Source organism: Vulpes lagopus, chromosome X, assembly GCF_018345385.1.
Source record: "Vulpes lagopus strain Blue_001 chromosome X, ASM1834538v1, whole genome shotgun sequence".
NCBI lineage: Eukaryota > Metazoa > Chordata > Mammalia > Carnivora > Canidae > Vulpes > Vulpes lagopus.
In genome coordinates this window covers 95511087-95521881 of record NC_054848.1, presented here as the reverse complement: position 1 = coordinate 95521881, position 10795 = coordinate 95511087, and the positions used below count along the sequence as shown (strand labels likewise).

General features: G+C 39.3%; 1 pseudogene; it reads left to right on the top strand.

Moving 5' to 3' along the window:
* The first annotated feature begins 9646 nt into the window (after nt 1-9646).
* Nucleotides 9647-10286, top strand: LOC121482652 (annotated as a pseudogene).
* The last annotated feature ends 509 nt before the right edge of the window (nt 10287-10795 follow it).

Here is a 10795-nt window from a genome sequence, read left to right as displayed (position 1 = left end):
ACTTGCTATGTGACAAGCATCCAAGAGAACTAAAGACAGATAATCAAGCCCACCAACCACATTCTACCTATGGGCCAGCCTCCAATTATTAAGAACATTTGGTTTTCAGAAATATCTTTTTAAAGCATTCTTCACATGACAAAAAAATACCATAAAATAGATTCTTTTGGTCATAATACATAAGAGCTGTGGAATCTCAAAAAGCTGGGTTGGAATCCAAATTCTATCATTTTCTAGCTGAGCATCCTTAAACAAATAACTTAATCTCCCTAAATTTCAGTTTCTTCACCTATAGCATAGAGATAATTACACTACTACTTCATGAGACTATTGTGTTAAACAACATAATGTTACAATGCGTACCATTTACGTCATAATACCATAATACTTCAGTAGAGACTGTGATATTGGTTATGTGACACTGGGATTCAGTTTTACTTCTAGGGTCAGTCACTTGCCCTCATCAGGATATATAGATGGGAGCAGGGAGCCAGAGTTATGCCAGAAAGGGTCACATTCCAGAAGTGATAACCACAAGTGCTTCTGTTACCTATATCTCAAACACAGAACCACCTCTACTTTGTTAATTATCATAAAAAATGTCAAAAAATGGCTTTCATTGATGAAAAATAGTGGCTTGTTAACTTATAACGAGGCTATAACTGGTTAAAAAAATATTTTAGACATATTCTCTCCTTTGCATGAACAGGGCATGAGAATCTAGGGAATCCTGTAGCCTGTCTGTACCCCTAGAGAAAGACTTGAAAATTAATACCTAAAGAGTCCTATTCCAGCCATTGCTTAAAAATTTCTTTTGGTTGTCTAATGTCTGCTATAAGGCACAAACATCCTGCTTGTAGGAGGGATGTCACTAGAAACTAGAGGGCTCCCCCCCTAAAAGTAAGTAATGACTTTGTAAAAACTGCCCAAACCAACTTTTGAAGAACTCTTTAATATAAAATAAAAAACTGACAATAGCCAGGGAAAGACTTGAAGAAGGAAGAGGCTGCTTTGTAGTAAGAGAACACTGTGTTATTCTAAATTGCCTATCCACCACTCCACCCCACAGATTGGCAGTGGCTGTATTAACCACAGCCTGCACCCTTGATGCAGATTGCTAGTGCCAAGGAGAACAATATGGACCTCATTCTCAAAACACGGGGTATTAACCCATCTGGCATTTCCCTTAAGGACCAAAGCAAAAGCTACCCTTTGTTTTGTCCAACTTAGAATTCCCAGTGCTCAGGGAATTTCCCAGGCAAAAGCACTCAAAAAGGTACACATACCTTTGTAGCAGTCTGGGAAAAGGAATACTTGGGAGGCCAAAAAGCCTGGAAAGGAAGAGATTAGAAAAGGAGCTACATGTGGAAATAAGGGCTTTTAAAAGCTCCTGTGCATATCAGGAATCCAAGAATGCACACACATGCCCTTTGTGGGATGCATATTCAGAAAAGGACTGAGAAGGCCCTAAGCTTTAACCTCTGGCTAGCCTTCAGGCTCTGCACAAGTTGAAAATAAAGACTAAGAGTTGTAAATGGCTTAACACTGAAGGAGTACCTCAACACACAACCAATCTGCAAAGACTAGGAAATTAGTCCTTTTTCTTTATTTTCTCTCCTTACTACCTTTTGTTGGCTATAGGCATTTAAGGTGACTCTGTCAAAACACCGGCTGACCACTAAGCTAACAAAACAGAGACTTGAGGAGCCACAGATGATAAAGAATATAGAGGCTACAAAAATAGTTTAGAAAAAACCACAACAGGTAACAACAACAAATTTAGGGAAGGGTAAAGAATCTGATTTCTAGAATTGCCACATTGTAATACTCAAAATATCCAGTTTTCTACAACAACAAAAAAATTACCAGGAATGCAAAGATACAAGAAAGTAAGATCTATCTATAGAGAAAAAAATTAATTGAAACTATGCCTTAGGAAGACCAGGTGTTGGACTAAGTAGACAAAGACTTTAAGTGAACTAATCATCAAATATGCTTAAAACCGGGATCCCTGGGTGGCGCAGCGGTTTGGCGCCTGCCTTTGGCCCAGGGCGCGATCCTGGAGACCCGGGATAGAGTCCCACGTCGGGCTCCCGGTGCATGGAGCCTGCTTCTCCCTCCGCCTGTGTCTCTGCCTCTCTCTCTCTCTCTCTGTGACTATCATAAATAAAAAAAAAAATATGCTTAAAACCTAAAGGAAACCATGGGCAGAGAACTAAAGGAAACAAGCAGAACAATATCTCAACAAATAAAGAATATCCATGAAGGGACAGAAATTATAGAGAAAATAGAAGCTGAAATGAAAACTTTACTAGTAGGGTTTATCAACTGAAGCACAAGAACCAGCAGAAGAAAGAATCAGTAAATTTAAAGACAGATCAGTTGAGACTACTCAGTCAGAGGAGAAGAAAGAGAAAAGCATGAAGAAAAGTGAACAGAGAGCCTAAGAGACTTGTGTGGACCATTCAATGCCTGCCAACGTATACATAAACAGATTCCTAGAGGAAGAGGAAAGACAGAAAGAAGCACCAAAAAAATACTGGAAGAAGTATTGGCCAAAAACTTTCCAATTGGATAAAAATATGAACCTGCACATCCAAGTCATGATAAATCAAAAGATCTCCACACCAAGACAAAATAGTCAAATTGTCAAAAGACAAAGAGAGCAGTAAAGAGGGAATTTTTAAAATACTTTTCTTATGTAATCTCTATACCCAATGTGGGGCTCAAACTCATGACTTCAAGATCAAAACTTGCATGTGCTACCAACTGAATCAGCCAGGCACTCAAGAGCAATATTTTTATACTACTGAAATTTAATTAGTATTAATCCAAACTTGATTAGTATAAAGTTAGGATGTTAATTGTAACCTCCAGTAACCACTAAGGAAAATAATTTTAAAACACACACAAGATCAGCCCGGGTGGCTCAGCAGTTTAGTACCACCTTTGGCCCAGGGCGTGATCCTGGAGACCCAGGATCGAGTCCCACATTGGGCTCCTGCATGGAGCCTGCTTCTCCCTCTGCCTGTGTCTCTGCCTCTCTCTCTCTGTCTCTCATGAATAAATAAATAAAAACTTTAAAAAGAAAAACAAAAAAATAAAAATAAATAAATAAATAAATAAATAAAAAGAAAAACACCCCCCAAAAAACCCCTGAGAAATGAATAAAAATCATACACTATAAAAAAAGTCAATTAATCATAAAAGAAGGCAGTAATGGAGGAATCAAGGAACAAAAAAAGGTCTACCTCAACAACCAAAGGAGGAAAAAAAACATGAAAAAAAATGGGCAACGGATCTAAATAGACATTTCCCCAAAGAAGATATGCAAATGGCCAACAGCACATGAGAAGATGTTCAACATCATTTAACATTAGGGAAATGCAATTAAAACCACAATGAAAAAAAAATGAAAAAAAAAAAAAAAAAAAAAAAAAAAAAAAAAAAATAAAACCACAATGAGATACTACTTCATACCCACAAGATGGCTGTATGTCCATCGACAGATGAATATCCGATAAAGATGTGGCATACACACACACACACACACACACACACAGGAATATTACTCAGCCATCAAAAAGAATGAAACCTTACCATTCGTGACACCATTGATGGAGTGACAGTTTATTATGCTAAGCAAAATAAGTTAGAAAAAGACAAATACCATATGATTTCACTCATATGTGAAATTTAAGAAACAAAACAGATGAACATAGGAGAAGGGAAGGAAAAATGAAATAAGATAAAAACAGAGGGAGGCAAACCATAAGAGACTTTTAACTATGGAGAACAAACTAAGGATTGCTGGAGGGGTGGGGGATGGGATAAATGGGTGATGGGTATTAAGGAGGGCACTTGTTGTAATGGGCACTGGGTGTTGTATGTAACTGATAAATCACTAAATTCTACCCGTGAAACTAATAGTTAACATATAGTGTTAACTAACTTGAATTTAAATAAAATCTTGAAAGCAAAAAAAGAAAAAGAAACTGGCAAGTGTTGGCAAAAATGTAGAGAAATAAGAACCCCCATATATCACTGGTGGGCACGTAAAATGTCGCGCCCAGTGGAAAGCAGTTTGGCAGTTCCTCAAAAGTTAAACAGAATTACCATGTGACCCCAAAATTCCACTCCTAGGTATACACCCCAAAGAACTGAAAACAGGTACTCAATCAAATACATACACATGAATGTTCACAGAAGCACTATTCATAATAGTTAAATGTAGAAACAACCCAAATGGCCATCAATGGATAAAAATGTGGTATACCTATTCAGTAGAATATTACTCAGTTATAAAAAGGAATGACACACACAAACACACAAAAAGGAATGACATATTGATCCATGCTACAACGTGGATGAACCTTGAAAACATTATACTAAGGAAAGAAGCCAGACACAAAAAGGCCATTATCGCATGATTCCATTCATATGAATCTTCCAGAATAGGTATATACATAATGTAAGTAGATTAGTGGGTTTCAGGGACTGGAAGAGTGGGTAGGGGAGAAAATGAGTGGGGAATGACTGCCTCATGGGTATAGGGTTCTCTTTGAGCATGATGAAATGTTCTGGAATTAAAGAGTGGTGATGCTTACACAAAATTGTAAATGTACTAAATGGACCAAATTGTACACTTTTAAATGATTCATAGTTCATTTTATATGAACTTTACCTTAATAAACAATAATTTTTTAAAACTCTGCTTCTGAAACGTGGCATATTGTGGTCAAACCTTTTAAATGGCAGATTGCTGAGGCATTATCAAGCTTACAGTATAGATAGTATCAACTGTTTTGTCACTGCCATTAATGAATGTTCATGTAATAACCATCAATGTGTATGACAAAATTTAGTCCAAGATCTTGCTTTCATTGTAACCCCATTAGGCATATTGTGAAAAAGCAAATAACCCTCACTCATCTCAAGCTTCTACTCCTTTGCCAACTACCATTATCTCCAAACAAATAAACATAGATAAAATCAAATTCATTAAGGCCAGTTTATAATACATGGTATGTGTTCAAAGAATGTGGTTATTAAATTCAAAATGAATTTAATGATAGCTCATTAGCATACACAAGGACAGGAGAAAGGGAGGAGCTAATCAATCAAGAGAATCTCCAAATAAATCACATATGTATCACCAGACAAAGTAAAATCATATGGAGTACAACTTTCAGAAGCCCACTATCATCACCACACATGCCATACTACAAACACTGCCAGGAAAATGGTTGGGAAGCCATCAAATATCTTTAGGTAATAATATAAGGCTTATGCTTAATCATAAAGGCAAATTTGCCAATTCCCACTGGTTAAAGAATGATCCCTTGAAGCCAGATTGTGTTTAAATTCCATTTAAAATAATACATCCGGGGATCCCTGGGTGGCTTAGCGGTTTGGTGCCTGCCTTCAGTCCGAGGTGTGATCCTGGAGTCCCGGGATTGAGTCCCACATCGGGCTCCATGCATGGAGCCTGCTTCTCTCACTGCCTGTGTCTCTGCCCCTCTCTCTCTCTCTCTCTCTCTCTCTCTCTCTCTCTCTCTTTCTGTCTCTCATGAATAAATAAAATCTTTAAAATAAATAAAGTAAAATAAAATAAAACATCCTTACATTTGTGAAGGCTTTTCACTTTCCAAAGCATGCTCACGTAGCTAATTATCTTAATCTTAGGTAGGGCAGGCATTATTCCTATTTAAGAGATGAGGAAACTGAGGCACCATGCAAGAGAGTAACTTAGCTAAAGGTACTGACTGAGGTCTTCTAATTCTCTGCCCAAGATTTTTTTTTTTTTCAAATGAATTTTCAGTTATATAGATGCAGGTTCAAATGTGTTCCAGGCAAGGAGAGTATCACAATTTGAGACAAAGAACCAAACAATTAAAACAGAAAAAAAACAAACCCAAACAGTGTGAAGCCACAGAGCAAAATACATGATAACATATTTCTCCATTTTTCACACTTTTCTTCATCCCCATTTGCAAAATCACCTTGCAACAACTTTGGTAGCATTCAGAAAACAGCCAAATAGAGATTCAAATGAGAAAATCACCCCACCCTACCGGAAGCCAGAGCCATTGGCCTTTACCAATGTGATGAACAGGCCACTGAATGCAAGCTCAGAGCTACAGCAAGTCAGGCTTCTACTTTGCCCCTAGAGTCAAAGAAACTAGTATGGAGAGAATTTCTATCCAAGTAAGATCACCTGCAACTCTGCTCCAAAAACCAAGCATGGAAGCTGCTGACTGGAATGGAGCAAAAAGGAAGGAACTCCGCACAGATGTTCCATCTCTTTAAGCTGTAATAGTTCCTTCTGTAGTACTTTTAGCTTGTGCTACTTAATACTTACAAAATTGGCAAGCGTCTCTGCAATACCTTCTATATTAGCTCAGTGTACAATAAGAATTCAGAAGGGCATGAGAGAGAAAAACGGCAAGTACAGTGCCTGCACTTAAAAGAGCTTTATAATCAAGGTGGGGAGAAAAGATAACTATATTCATGAAACAGGCCAGAGTAGAGGGCATTAGATAATAAAAGGCTAAGTTCTGTAGTTAACGAGGAGGCAATGTAGGTGGTCAGAAAAGAGGCAGGGAGATAAGGAAATTTTTAAATCCTAATCAATAACCCTGAGTTAGAAACTAATACTTTTCCCACTTTACAGATGAGGAAACCGAAATTCAGAAAGGTTATGAAAAGAAAGGAAGGAAGAGAAAGGTTACACAAATTGCCAAGGAAACAGGTGGTAAGTAGTGGCGTCAGGAGTTCAAGGAAGTTCTGTCTGAATTCAAGAGGATTAGAGTAAGCAGAGAAAACCTCCTGGAGGTGAACCAGACCTTAAAAGATGAGAAGGGGTTGAAATTTGAAGGACCTTGAAAACAGGCAAAAATTTGGCAACCATCAAAAGGCATCCTGTGGAGTTACATAATGAAGGCAGTATGTTAGGAATATGAGTCTACGGTGATATGCAGAATGACCTAAAAGAGTGAACGACTGGAGTCGAAACCAGCTGTGAGCTGTTACAGAATGCACGCATGTAATGCTGTAGGGCAGCCTAAACCAGGATAGAAGGGGATATAGTGGAGTAGAATTAAAATATCTCAGGAAAAAAAAAACCAGGGTGAGGTGACTTTAAAATTGGGGTTAAAGGACATGGATAAAAAAAGATCCCAAGAATTTGAGCCTGAAATACCCTGAGAAATGCTGGTACCACGTGATGGAAATAATGTCATTGGGAAAGGAAGCAGGCTGAACACTTGGTTTGGAACAAACTGAGATTGAGGTGTGGACAAAAAAATCCAAGTAGAGATGCCAGGAGACAGTTGAAGAAATAGGTCAGGAGCTCACATGAGGTCAGAGCCAGAAGCGGCAGTCTCCACATAGAAGGGCTAGTTGAAATCATGAATGTTGATTAGTTACTGTGGCAAGCATTGTGATTTGCCTACCAAAAAAAGCTATTCCTCATTTCTTCCTTGCTTACAGAATCCTAATTTTTTTCCTAGAGCAGACACACATGTTTTGAAGGGAAGCCAGGAGCTCCTGTGCTCCAGAGGGAAGAATCAGAGGCACTGGTGTAGGCCAGTGGTTCTCAACTTTGGTGGCATAGAGGAATCAACTGGGGAACTTTAAAGACATTGATGCCTGGGTCCCACAGGCAGAGATTCTGACTTAATTGCTCTAGGATATGCCTGGGCACTGGCTTTTTAAAAGTCCTCCAGATGATTCTCCTGTGGGGCCAAAACTAAGATCCCCTGGTCTAAGCCAATCATGGCAGTTTCATTCCCCTTGTCAGTAATTGATTTAGGTAAACTTAGGCAATGGTCCTGAAGGGAAGTTGGGAGGGGGCATGGAAAGTAGATTTTTCTTTCATAAATGCACTGCAGGAAACCAATTTGCAGTTCTAAAAGGAATATGCTAAAGATAACAAGCAAAGAGATAGAAAACACCTGAGTTGTTAATGCACTTCTTGAGCCGCTGAACTGACCAATTCTGGGTCTCTCTACCGTTAGATATCTTGTTATAAGAAATAATATTTGTTCTTGTTTAAATCATCCTGAGTTTTCTGTTACTTGCTGCTGAAAGCATCCCAACTGGAAATATATATAGATGTCTCTGCTATGACTTTCCATAAAAATATTTCATATACACTTCAGATATGAAGTATTCATTCATCGATTGTCTCCCTCTCTAGTTTTTGAGTTCCCAGAAGACAAGGATTGTGTCTAATACATTTCTGTATCCCCAGAACACAATATAAGTGTCCAAACATGAATACCTAAACATTAAAAAAATGTTTGACAGATGAATGAAAGAGTACATAAAGAAAAGGAGAGTATCAATGACTGTGTCTTCAAGGGAAACGACAGTTAGGATGAAGAAAACAAGAAACCATAAAATATAGGAGAGATGTGGTCAAAGGGATAGAAGAAAAACTAGCCTAAGACTGGGTCACAGAAGCCAAAATGTTAAAAAATTTTAATAAGTGAAGGTAGTCAGTGTCAGTGGGGACAAGAAAAAAAAAATAGGAGTGAAGAAAAGGCTCCTGAGATTTGGTGAGAAAAAGATACCTGGGAACCTCTTCTATGTATTTTCCCAAGCAGACCCAAACCCTCAGGAGGAATTATCTCTCAATAATCTAAATTACTCATCTTCTGCAATGGAATCTCTGGCTTATAATCAGGTGCTTCAGCTGAAATTACTATTCTTAGTCAATGCAGCATTAATGGAATCTCAATAACTCTGTTCAGTTTGGTTTCTGGTAAGGTCATTGGCTTTGGGGACCCTCATACCCAATGGAAACTCCGTCAAGGTCAAGAGTTATTACCATCATCCATGAAACAAGGCTAAAATAGCCTTAGAGAAAGAAGGTATCAAGTTTTCTCTGCAGGAAAGTGAAGAACTTTGGGTGTCAATTTCTTCAAACACAGCATAGCACCTGTCACAAATACATTGGGTGATATGAAAAGGTCAACTGCTTGCAGCCTTACTTTCCTGCTCACTAGTAGACAGGGGGTTTCCCAGGGTGGCAACACTCTCATTTAAGATATTCTGGAGCCCTAATTTCCATTTCAAATGATACGTTATCTCTACTTTTGATTAAACAAGTAACTTTAACCCGTTGACATGGACTCCTTCTGCATTATTTTGGTGTCTGAGAATGATATGTTTCTGGGAAGGAGTCTTGGGGAAAGTCCCTTTCTTCAGTACACAAGCCCTTTCTCTTCTTCCAGCCAGGAGCTTTTGCCACTGCCCAAGTAGAAACCAGTAGATCTTGTAGGTACTAAGTACCCTCTGAGAACTCTGTGAGATCTGTGGGAGCCCATTCTAACCTCTAAAAATGTAGCTGAGAAAGGTCAGGAGCTCTCCAAACCCAATGAAGTTTAACCTCAGAATAGTAGGATTGTATGAGCATGTTTAATACCACAGCCCAGTGTTTCCCACTGTTCTCTGTGGGAGGTAAAATGACACACACACCCCCCACCAAAGATGTCCACATCCTAATCCCCAAAGTCTAGGGGACATGTTACATCACACAGCAAAAAGGACTTTGCAGATGTGACTAAGTTAAATATCTTGAGATGAAAAGGTTACCCCGGCTCCCTCTGACTCGGGTTTGCCCTACAGCCACCCGGAGAAGATGGCCACCCCAGCGGTGTCCGCGCTGTCCCGGCAGGTGCGGTGCTTTAGCACGTCTGTGGTCGGCCGTTTTCCAAGCTCGTGAGGCTACCTGTTCAGGTATATGGTATCGAAGGTCGCTATGCCACTGCTCTTTATTCTGCTGCATCTAAACAGAATAAACTGGAACAAGTAGAAAAGGAATCGTTGAGAGTAGCACAAATCTTGAAGGAACCTAAAATGGCTGCTTCCATTATGAATCCCTACGTAAAATGTTCTGTGAAAGTGAAAAGCCTAAATGACATGACAGCAGGAGAGAGGTTCTCTCCTAGCACATCCAACCCGATCAATTTGCTTGCTGAGAAAGGTCGCTTGAACAATACCCCTGGAGTCATTTCTGCCTTTTCCGCCATGATGAGTGTCCACCGTGGAGAAGTACCGTGCACAGTGACCACCGCGTCTCCTTTGGATGAAGCCACTCTTGCTGAACTAAAACCGGTCCTGAAGAGCTCCTAAGCAAAGGCCAAGTATTGGAATTGGAAGTTAAGGTTGATCCGTCAATCTTGGGGGGAATGATTGTCCGTATTGGAGAGAAGTATGCCGATATGTCTGCAATAACCAAGATTCAGAAGCTGAGCAGGGCCATGCGGGAGGTTTTCTGAAAGTATTGATTTTCTGTCAGTGAAAATCCCTAAAACTTGGAACAACAATAAAATGCTTCCTGAACAGAAAAAAAAGGAAAGATCACCCTGCATCATATGGTTGGGTCCAATATAATCACAAGAATCCTTGTAAGAGTGAGGCAGGAATGTCAGAGTCAGAAGATGTGATGACAGGAGTGCGGAGAAGGAGAGGAAGAGGGATTTAAAGATACTAGCTGCTGGCTTGGAAAATGGAAGAGGAATACGGATGGGCTCAAGAAGCTAAAAAAAAAAAAAAAAAAAGCAAGGAGACAGATCCTCCTCTAAAGAAGGAACGTGGTCCTGCTGACACCTTGATTTTAGGACTTCTGGACTATGAAACTATAAGATAACACATTTGGATTGTTTTTAAGCCACATAATTTACGCTAATTTGCCACAGCAACAATAGGAAACTAATACACTTGCCATCATGGCTTCCTCTGAATAATACAAGTAGGCAGTCAGATAAATACAGTCTCTAGCCTTCTT